This window comes from Megalobrama amblycephala, linkage group LG8, assembly GCF_018812025.1.
Source record: "Megalobrama amblycephala isolate DHTTF-2021 linkage group LG8, ASM1881202v1, whole genome shotgun sequence".
In the NCBI taxonomy this organism is placed as follows: Eukaryota; Metazoa; Chordata; class Actinopteri; order Cypriniformes; family Xenocyprididae; genus Megalobrama; species Megalobrama amblycephala.
Genome location: NC_063051.1, coordinates 17,768,194 through 17,779,767, shown reverse-complemented (window position 1 = coordinate 17,779,767; position 11,574 = coordinate 17,768,194). Strand labels below are relative to the sequence as shown.

Here is an 11,574-nt window from a genome sequence, read left to right as displayed (position 1 = left end):
TTGTTCATGAATCAGACAACACTGATCACGCTGTATGTTTTTGCGTGGAGCCCACAAGGACAACACGGTAGAAAATTTCTGCCATTTTAGCATGGTACACAGTCTTTGTTTGCATTACATCCAATAAATATGGCACACTCACATTCACAAATATGATTTTTCATTTACTGTGGTGCTGAAGATCCCCCACTGCTGAAAGGAGGTTCAGGAAACACTGATGTGTGTTTGTGCTTGGCCTGGGTGTGTCTTTCTTAATGAGTGAGACAATTATAGGTTGGATAAGGGTGTTGGGATTGAGATCGTGCCTGAGACAAACACATGCCTCTTTATGTTGAATTAGCATGTAAAACATGAAGTAGCCTAGATTGCAGAAGATTATAAGCATTATTTACTATGGTCTTTGCATTTGTATGTTTTGTCAGAGACCAGGGCCTTTTATGAAATATGATAAATATATATACACATATATAATTTTGCCTCCTTTTGCTCTCAGTCAGCCCTTTTTGGTTAAGCACTTAGGTGAATGGGGTTAAGGAGAGGGTCACCAGAGCCAGAATCTGTCCAGCAGTCCTTCTACTTCCTTCTACTGTAGACATGGTTGGGTGTAAGCCAGTGGCTCTCAACACTGTTTATTTATGGCAGCTGCCGACTTGAGGCATGGAGCCAAGCATCACAAAATGTCATGGCTGTACCCAAGTCAAGCCTTCTCTTTGGGGACAGCCGACTTCGTCCGTGACTTCTACAGGAACACACCACTGCAGAATGGGTCAGCAGGTCAGGCCACACTTTCATTCAGGCTGCTCTGCCATTTTCTTCCGCCTTCTTTGTGAGTTTTAATTATGCAGGATTACATACATGCACTATCAATAGCCAATTCTGCTTGAATGGCAATGTTGTAATTATGGTTGTTTGCAGGAGCGAGAATAAAACTTTGTTAGAATGGTGATGGGTTTTGGAACCTTCGCTCAGCTGTAATTATGGGATAAATGTGATGAGACGCCACATTTAAGAGCAGGAGAAAATAAACAGATGCTAAATCCGATGAAAGCGTTGAAAAAAAATGGCGACTATGAGGGTTTACTAACAAACAGATGAAGCAAGAGGATGTTCCAGAAGAGGTTAGGTTAACATTAGTATTTGCTTTTGTGTACTGTAAATTGAAATGCAGGTTTTAAATGGATTTTAAAAAAAAAGACAATGAAAAGAACACTATGTCTCTTTTTATTATGTCATGAACTTCATAATTGTCATGCGATGAAGAAGATGATGGAGGAAGTTGCAGTGAATGCATTTTATTAAAATCAGAGGTAATACATACAAAGGATGTTGATGAAGAAGGAGAGTGTCAAAGTAACATGAAGCTTCAAATAACACCTTCAATAATAATCTTTCCTTGCAGATCTCTTAGAAAAAGAAGAGGGTTGCATGCAAAGCATGCGGGTCATATTTAGACGAGACAAGACAATGGGGGTGAGTTGAGTATGAGTATACAGATTGGAGTACTAGTGATGAGGGACAGGGATGATCATTAGTAGGCCTATTCTGGTGAGTGGGATTGAGCTGGAGGTAAAGAACCAGGTAGAGGTTTGAAAATAATAATATCCAAAAAAGCAAACAAAACTTGAAACCATATAGGGGAGCCCAGAGCTATTTTTTGTTAAATATCTCGGTCATTCAGATAACTAGGTGCAAATAAACATGTAAGTTCTTGGGAAAAAGAGAAAAAAAAAGATACATTTAGTGTCACAAAATATTTCTTAAGTACAGTTAATTTATGACTAAAAGTATGTGCAGCTGTGCCAATTAACCAACCCCAAAAACAGTAATATCATAAAATATAACAGTAATATTTAAACATTTAACATTTTACAAAAGAGGATTGTTAGCATTAGGTATCATGAAAAAAACAAGTTATTTATTAAAATAGTTTAATGTTATTTTAGAAATTGAATTGAACTGAATTTCTTTATTGTCATTGTATGCGTACAACTTTCATTGTATCCGCCATTGTACCGAAATTTCACATGCAACTTCCACACTAGATGCAATGAATAAATTAATTGAAAACAGATTAATTATAATTGTTCATTGTTAGTTCATAAAACATTAACCAAAGCTGATTTAAACAAATTGAATGCTAAAAATGTATTTGTATTTGTAGAAATAGAGCACATCTCCTGGGGTCTCATTTATTAAACTGTGCGTAGGATCCCTACTAAAAGTGTACGTACGCGCAAAAGCTAGATTCTGCATACGCACAAAAAAAAATCAGATTTATAAAAACATGCGTACGCCAGAACCTGCGCACAAATCCCTTTATAAATCCCAGTCAGCGGAAGATTGTGCGTACGTGCATCTCCACCCTGTCTCCTCCCCGAAATCACCGTATGTGGAGCTTACGACGCCTAGTTTTACTATGCATAACCTCATCTGCATATCATTTCCATACACGTTCCCAACCACGTGACACCATGGTTAACACCGTCAAAGATACAAGACATTGGAAAATATTAGATATGGACTATAAATGCCATTTGTTGCACACATTATATTGATAAAGATCATCCAGTATCCTCTTTATGTTTTAGAATAAATATATCAAAATATCCATAAAAACAAAATTGTATAAAATACTTCAGATAAAGGTTTTAGAATAGAGTTGATTCATTCATTTCCACTGGCCAAATAGTATTTGAATAGTTTTAAACAATTCAAATCAAATTTATGCAGTTTTGCTGATGAGGTGAACATATCTTGTAGGAAGTTTATAGGCTATTTTAGTGGAAACAGATTGGCCTACTTATTTATTGCAGTGTAAATACAATTGTCTGACTCGGCGCGTCACTGACAAATGATTTTAAAAAGAAAACATGCAAATCTTACCGTTTTCCTCAAATTATATCCTTCAAATGGTAATTGTTTGAAGATCCTACACTACATCAACACCTCCTGCAGCTGTGGCTGTACAGTAAGATATCATTGGACCTATTCAAACTGGACAACGGACCGCTCGACCACCGAATCCAGCAGTGTCTTCCATAATATCGAAGTTAAGTGTGCATCACTGATCGTCAAAAAAAATATTTTGTCATAACATCTGCAGTTTAGTTTAAAGAGGAATTATTGTGCTCCCAGCGCTCCTCGCTGTCATAAAACAGCGTGTCACTGGAAAAGTGATCGAAAGTAGCACATCTACTATCTCAATTCATATCACTTTTGTCTCCAGAATGTGCGTACGCACGGCTCAAAGTTTGCTTAAAGGTGCGCACATTCTCCCGTCAAGTTTGTTTTTATAGATCACAACCTTTGCGCGGGAACTGGCGTACGCACGCTTCCAGCCCCGTTTTGTGCGTACGCACGCTTTATAAATGAGACCCCAGGTCTCTGTACACTGTAAAAATTTATGGTGAAAAACAGTAAAAAGACATTCCTAGAAGTCTCTGCGTGACACAGAACATGACTATACAGTGGGTACAGAAAGTATTCAGACACCCTTAAATTTTTCACTCTTTGTTATATTGCAGCCATTTGCTAAAATCATTTAAGCTATTTTTTTCCTCATTAATGTACACACAGCACCCCATATTGACCGAAAAATTGTTGACATTTTTTGCAGATTTATTAAAAAAGAAAAACTGAAATATCACATGGTCCTAAGTATTCAGACCCTTTGCTGTGACAGTCATATATTTAACTCAGGTGCTGTCCATTTCTTCTGATCATCCTTGAGATGGTTCCACACATTCATTTGAGTCCAGCTGTGTTTGATTATACTGATTGGACTTGATTAGGAAAGCCACACACCTGTCTATATAAGACCTTACAGCTCACAGTGCATGTCAGAGCAAATGAGAATCGTGAGGTCAAAGGAACTGCCTGAAGAACTCAGAGACAGAATTGTGGCAAGGCACAGATCTGGCCAAGGTTACAAAAAAATTTCTGCTGCACTTAAGGTTGTGGAAGACGGAAGACGTTTGGGATGACCAGAACCCTTCCTAGAGCTGGCTGCGGCCAAGTACAGGGATATCCTGGACGAAAACCTTCTCCAGAGTGCTCAGGACCTCAGACTGGGCCTAAGGTTTACCATCCAACAAGACAATGACCCTAAGCACACAGCTAAAATAACGAAGGAGTGGCTTCACAACAACTCCGTGACTGTTCTTGAATGGCCCAGCCAGAGCCCTGACTTAAACCCAATTGAGCATCTCTGGAGAGACCTAAAAATGGCTGTCCACCAACATTTACCATCCAACCTGACAGAACTGGAGAGGATCTGCAAGGAGGAATGGCAGAGGATCCCCAAATCCAGGTGTGAAAAACTTGTTGCATCTTTCCCAAAAAGACTCATGGCTGTATTAGATCAAAAGGGTGCTTCTACTAAATACTGAGCAAAGGGTCTGAATACTTAGGACCATGTGATATTTCAGTTTATCTTTTTTAATAAATCTGCAAAAAATGTCAACAATTCTGTGTTTTTCTGTCAATATGGGGTGCTGTGTGTACATTAAAGGGATAGTTCACCCAAAAATGAAAATTTTGTGTTTATCTGCTTACCCCCAGAGCATCCAAGATGTAGGTGTCTTTGTTTCTTCAGTAGAACACAAATTATGATTTTTAACTCCAACCGTTGCTGTCTGTCAGTCAAATAATGCTAGTGGATGGGAACTTCTACAATAACAGTAAATAAAACTTGCTTAGACAAGTCCAAATTAAACCCTGCAGCTCGTGACGACACATTGATGTCCTAAGACAAGAAATGATCGGTTTGTGCGAGAAACCGAACAGTATTTATATCATTTTTTACCTCTAATACACCACTATGTCCAACGGCATTCATCACTCGATTCGTTTGGTCTGATCGCGCTCTGACAACGGCAGTGGTGTCTCGCTCTCATTGAAGTATATGCGCGAGACATCACTGCCATTGTCAGAGCGCGATCAGACCAAACGAATCGAGTGATGAATGCAGTTGGACATGATATGTAAAAAATGATATAAATACTGTTCGGTTCCTCACACAAACCGATCGTTTCGTGTCTTAAGACATCAATGTGTCGTCACGAGCCGCAGGGTTTAATTTGGATTTGTCTGTCGTGTTTTATTTACTCTTATAGTCCAAGTTCCTGCTGACTTGCATTATACCACTGACAGACAGCAGCGGTTGCAGTTAAAAATCATCATTTGTGTTCTACTGAAGAAACAAAGTCACCTACATCTTGGATGCGCTGGGGGTAAGCAGATAAACATCAAATTTTCATTTTTGGGTGAACTATCCCTTTAATGAGGAAAAAAATGAACTTAAATGATTTTAGCAAATGGCTGCAATATAACAAAGAGTGAAAAATTTAAGGGGGTCTGAATACTTTCCGTACCCACTGTATATATATTTTTAAATCGTTTTGTTTATTATCTGTTATCAGTAATGTACATGTGCATTACCCTGATGGTGTCTTTGTGTTTTTATCCCTGTGCCCCACAACTATATGCGAGTATGTTTTATGGACTGGCCACTTACGTTGAATTTATTATGTGGCTTAATTTCTGTTTTACCTCTCGTATTATTATAGTGGTTATCGGTAAATTTTAAGGTAAAAAAAAAAGGTTTTGGCAGTCCAAGTAGATAGAAATATTAAGATTATATCACTTAATGAAATACATGGTTATAAGTTGTAAAATATAGAGGCACCAATATGCTATGTCGAAATACTGGGAAAAAATATTTTCACAACATTTTTTATGGTGGCTCTTTAGCAACCGCACCAGTAACAGTGAAAAAACATAACTTCTGTTTATGTGTCCCATGTCATGAGGGTAAGCAAACAAACTATCCCTTTAAAGGTTTAACCTCATCAGCTGAGCACAGGTTGATCTTGCTTCTTTTCTCTCTGTTGTTCAGCAGGACAAAAAGAAGATCTAAATGACTGAAGAGAAAACAGGACCTTTCCAAGCTCCTACTGTGGTATAGGTCAGTGTAAATACAACCATCCCATTCTTTCTGCAGGAGCATATATCCACTTTCAACTCTGAGGGTCTAGGTTACCTATTAAAAATACTACACCCCTAACCACTTCAATGTGTGAACACTTGCATAAACACACATACTGCTGAAGCGTAAGTGGCTTCCACTCCAAAGTTTTGACAATGACCTCTGACAAGACAATGATAATATTTCACTAAAAACAACAACGAAAAAACAAATATAGCATTATTGAGATCTGCTGGACCCTGTGAATTGACCTTTGTGACCTCTTTGGTAACCTCTGTGGTTAATAGTGGGAGCAAGCTGGATGCCTGAGTCACTTGTGTTAATGGTTACAGAGCAGATTTAAGCTCAACCAGGAAACCTGACTCTGCTGACCTTACATACGCCACGATCCCTCCTCTTTCCTCCTTTCTTTCCTCCCTCACCTCCTTACTCCATTGTTCTTTGTGTCCAGTCACAAGACACGTCGGTAGTACAGGAAAGGTGAAAGCCAAAATCCTGCCTGATAATGTCTCATTTCCAAGCTGTCATCAAGTTTTCATTGCCTTTCGCTCATACCTGTACAACAACACAAAGATACAAGCTGAGTACACAAGAATACACCACAAACCAAACCGTGACCTCAACGTTTCAAGGTCAAATTTTAAATTCACACAAGAATCAATGATTCTGATCTTTGTTCTTGTCATTTCTTCTCATATGCTGTGCTCGTTCTTCCTTTAACTGACTAGAAATGTTCTTTTTTTGTATTTTTGATCACATCAGTGAGCTGAGACCTTGACAAAGTTCAATGACTTTAAGAAATGTTCTGTACTTCAAGGTGCGTGTTCACGAGAGTAGGCAGGGCTACAGGTGACTGAACCATTTCTGAGAAATCTGTCCACAATTCTTTTCATAATTACTATAGGAATACCTGGATACACTCTGAGTCTCCGGGAATTGCTTGTTTTCTGTGAACAGCATATTTAAATTTTATTGCAGACTATTTACAATGTTTTAAAGGGAACAGAACGCGTGAAGTATGTTGATTTCGGTCCTTTGATAGAGTTTTGCATATCAATAGGTTGTTTCCAAATGAGTGGTTTGTGAATGTTTTATTCACAATCACATCTATCTAAGCAATGTCAGCATTAGGTCACATCTATTGTAGTCCTTCGGGAAGCAGCCTGCTGGTGCATTCTGGGAAACAGAGAGGCCCCTAGTTATAAGATGAACCAGTACTGCCTGTTTGCTCTCAGTGTGATTTGAGAGTCATCTGACAAAGAGCTTATTATTAGGGGCTACACTGTGTATAGTGACTGCATGGCTGCTAAATTGAAGTGCGTGAATCACAGTTTTACAGCCTGTGATGACATAAATAAATGAGATGCTGTGACTAATACTGCCCCAAACTAATCCTTATTACCCCAGTTTAGGTATTGTGTTGCCATTAAATAATGGTGATACCCTCCTGATTTATATATGCTGTCAGCATTTGAACAGAATATATATATTTTAATCAGGGTGAATGTAATATTCATGTAATAGTCTATTTTATTTATCTGTGAAAATAGAAAGCATTATATTATAAAGACAACATAAAATTAAATAAACGGCTTTTATGTTATCATTGTACTAAAGTCAATACGAATTATTAAAATATTTTCTGGAAAAATGTACTATATACTTTTTATATACTATATACTTTTTCTACAAAATACCCAATCAAATGTTTGAAAGAAGCCTCTTATGCTCACAAAGGTGATCAAAAAATAAAGTAAAAACAGTAATAATTTGAAATATTATTACAATTTAAAATAACAGTTATTCCTGTGATGTCAAAGCTGAATTTTCAGCATCATTTCTCCAGTCTTCAATGTCAAATGATCCTTCAGAAATCATTCTAATATGCTGATTTGGTGCTCAGGAATCATGTTTTATTACTATCAACAGTTGTACTGTTTAATATTTTTGAAAACCGTGATACATTTTTATTCTATATTATTTGATAAATAGAAAAAAACATAATTTATTTGGAACAGAAATCTTTTGTAACATAGTAAATGTCACTTTTGTTTGATTCAATGCATCCTTGCTGAATAAAGTGGATAAAACTTTTGAATGATAGTGTATTAACAGTTAGTTTCAAATTTATGTAATGATTTTCATAATACAATCACTGGGCAAAAGGAAGACATTAATGATTCAAAGCTAATTTAATTTTTTTTAATTTATTATACTTCATTATTTCTCAGTTTTGATTCCTTCCTGTGGGATCCTTAAAGATTTGCAGACTCCAGTTTGAAACGCCTGTGTTAGTTGTGAGAGACAGTGATGTCAATGGAAACAGTGGCAGTACTTTGATCCTGCAACACTTTATTAAAACTTCACTCCCAAGGCATGGGAGTCCATGACTGGCTTGCGTAATGGAGTAGGGGGGTGTGGGGGAATTTCAGGGTGTTACTAATCCTATGCTTTGGCTATGAGCCCATGGAAAGACAGAATCTCCATTTTCCCAGCATGGTCTTAAACTAAACTCATCCCTGTTCTCTTACCAACTCTCCCTGCTTTTCAAAGCAACATGAATTATTCCTGACCGAGCAACCAACAATAGAGACCATGTATCTGGTTTAGCTCTATTATATATGTCCTTAATTCTGGATATTTTAGGTTACACATGAGCAGTATTCATATTCCAATATAAAACAGACTTTTAAAGCAAAGCTCAAAAATTATGTGTTAATGTTAATGATTAGTTTTTAATGAATCATTTGTATAGGTTGAATATTTTGAATATGCTTTCGGGAGGTCTTGCTGGTGTTTCAAGGTTACTTACAGGCTCGTAAACTCCTTATGCCTCTGGGATTTTTCCAGCAGTAGGCTACAGAAAGTCACCTTGTAGCATGCATCGTCCTCTCCTGGACACAGTTTGAATAGGGCACTTGGACATTCCATTCTCTTTAATGCTCAAAACCGCTTCACGTGACCTTTTGTCCCCTTATGTAACCCTTTAAATACAGGTTAGCTTGAGAGAGACAGATGATGTTACTGTCTGTCACTTTAAGTGGAGCAGCTTTCTGTCAGCATGAATGCTGTGCAAAAACTTGTGAGGAAGCTTTTATCCTAGTCAAGGATTCCAAATCTTGGATCACTTGACACATCCGGACAGCTGTATACTTTAAAAAACCTACCTTTTATAATCTGAATCCACATTATAAGGAACTTCTGGAGAACATCAGGGTTGGATGTGTTGATTCAAGACCCCAGTTGAATCTGTACTTCCTCTGAAGCATTTGTCTTCCTGTGTGACCTTACAGAACCCCCATTATCCTTTTACTTCCTCACAGGAAAACAGAAAACAAATAATTGTCTATTGTGCCTTGATTTAAAGGAATATTCAGAATTCAGTACAAGTTAAACTCAATTTACAGCATTTGTGGCATAAGTTTGACTACCACAATAAATAAATAAATAAATAAATAAACAAACAAACAAATTCCATGTATCCCATCCTTTTCTTAAAAAAAAGAGGAAAAATCTGTGTTATAGTGAGGAACTTCAATGGAAGTGAATGGGACCCATTGTATTTTTTGTTGTTGTGCCACAACAGGATGTAAACAATATACACATTTTATCTGCTTACTAACCTTGCCATGACAATGTAATGCTGTGAAACCCTAAAACAGCTGTAAAAATAACTTAAACAGCCGTGCAGATCAAATAACTGACAGTTTTAACAGAAGAATTAATGTACGTACATTTATAATAGTATAAACGTCACATACCTGCTTTTAAGTCCTCCAAAAATTAGCCCTATTCACTTCAATTGTAAAGGCCTCATTGTAACCTCCACTTTGACTTTTTTTAAACAAAAGGAAGGATGAGATGTAAACACAGACACATATTCAAGCAAACTTTAAACTGCTACATACATTTATCTTTCTCCCTGAATCACTCAGTCCGTCCATACTGTCATACTCTTCCACATTCTGCCTAGTGAGAATACATACATGTCTTAAAAATAGGTTCTCTGATTACAGCGAGAGAAATCTAGGCAGATGCACTCGCTCTCTCCCAGGTGACCCCTGATGGAAAACTACGTCTGCTCAGTCAGACATAGAAACAAGTGTGACAAATGTGATCTCTTTAGCAGCAATGAGATTTTTGCTGAGGTCTCCTGCTTTTCGGATTTTTCTCCTGTAAAATTATGCACCTATAATATCACATGCGTCTCCTAGTTTCTTTGGTGTCTTTATGGTTATATTATTTAGAAATATTGGAGACAAAGTTGGTACATAAAGAAATAGTTCACCAAAAAATTAACATTTTGCAGCATTTACTCACCCTCATGTTGTTCCAAAACAAGGCTTTCTTTTTTTTCTGTGGAAAACAAGATAAGATATTTTGAAATAAAATTGGACCCCATTGACTTTTATGGTATGGAAAAGCATTGTATGAGAAGAAAGAAGGTCATAAAGGTTGGGAATCACATGTGGGCGAGTAAATGATGACATAATTTTCACTTTTGTGTGAACTACCTCTTTAAACGAAATTTAAAGGGTTAGTTCACCCAAAAATTAAAATTATGTAATTAATGACTCACCCTCATGTCGTTCCAAACCCGTAAGACCTCCGTTCATCTTCGGAACACAGTTTAAGATATTTTAGATTTAGTCCGAGAGCTTTCTGTTCCTCCATTGAAAATGTATGTACGGTAGACTGTCCATGTCCAGAAAGGTAATAAAAACATCATCAAAGTAGTCCATGTGACATAAGAGGGTTAGTTAGAAGTTTTTGAAGCATCTAAAATACATTTTGGTCCAAAAATAACAAAAACTACGACTTTATTCAGCATTGTCTTCTCTTCCGGGTCTGTTGGATATCCGCTTTCACTCCACAGTGACGCTGCTTCTTCTTCTTCTTCTTTCCTGTTTTACGGCGGTTGGCATCCAGCTTATTGGTGCATTACCGCCCCCTTCTGCTCCGGACAGTAACGCGATTAGGACATCCGCGACATGCACACCTACGCACCATTTTAAAAAATATAGCAATACCAAAATACAAACAATGTAGCGTGCGTCTCCCTTAGACTGTAAACGAAGCTCGGGCGCACGAGATAACACGTCATCAGCGTCACTGTCCGGAGCAGAAGGGGGCGGTAATGCACCAATAAGCTGGATGCCAACCGCCGTAAAACAGGAAAGAAGAAGAAGAAAAAGAAGCGTCACTGTGGAGTGAAAGCGGATATACAACAGACCCGGAAGAGAACACAATGCTGAATAAAGTCGTAGTTTTTGTTATTTTTGTAACAAAATGTATTTTAGCTGCTTCAAAAACTTCTAACTAACCCACTGATGTCACATGGACTACTTTGATGATGTTTTTATTACCTTTCTGGACATGGACAGTATACTGTACATACATTTTCAATGGAGGGACAGAAAGTCTAAATCCAAAATATCTTAAACTGTGTTCCGAAGATGAACGGAGGTCTTACGGGTTTGGAACGACATGAGGGTGAGTCATTAATGACATAATTTTCATTTTTGGGTCAACTAACCCTTTAATTCCATTCCGTCTTACGAGCTATGAAAGAGCAACTTCTAATCAAT

The 11,574-nt window shown here is 37.5% G+C and overlaps 1 long non-coding RNA gene across 1 annotated transcript; it reads right to left on the bottom strand.

The window, feature by feature from the left end:
* Nucleotides 1-5,322: 5,322 nt before the first annotated feature.
* On the bottom strand, nucleotides 5,323-10,422 carry LOC125273926. Its single transcript, XR_007186142.1, has 3 exons — nucleotides 9,154-10,422; nucleotides 8,799-8,880; nucleotides 5,323-6,541 (listed from the first exon to the last, which is right to left on the bottom strand). It is a non-coding gene; the product is annotated as an uncharacterized LOC125273926 (long non-coding RNA).
* Nucleotides 10,423-11,574: the final 1,152 nt, after the last annotated feature.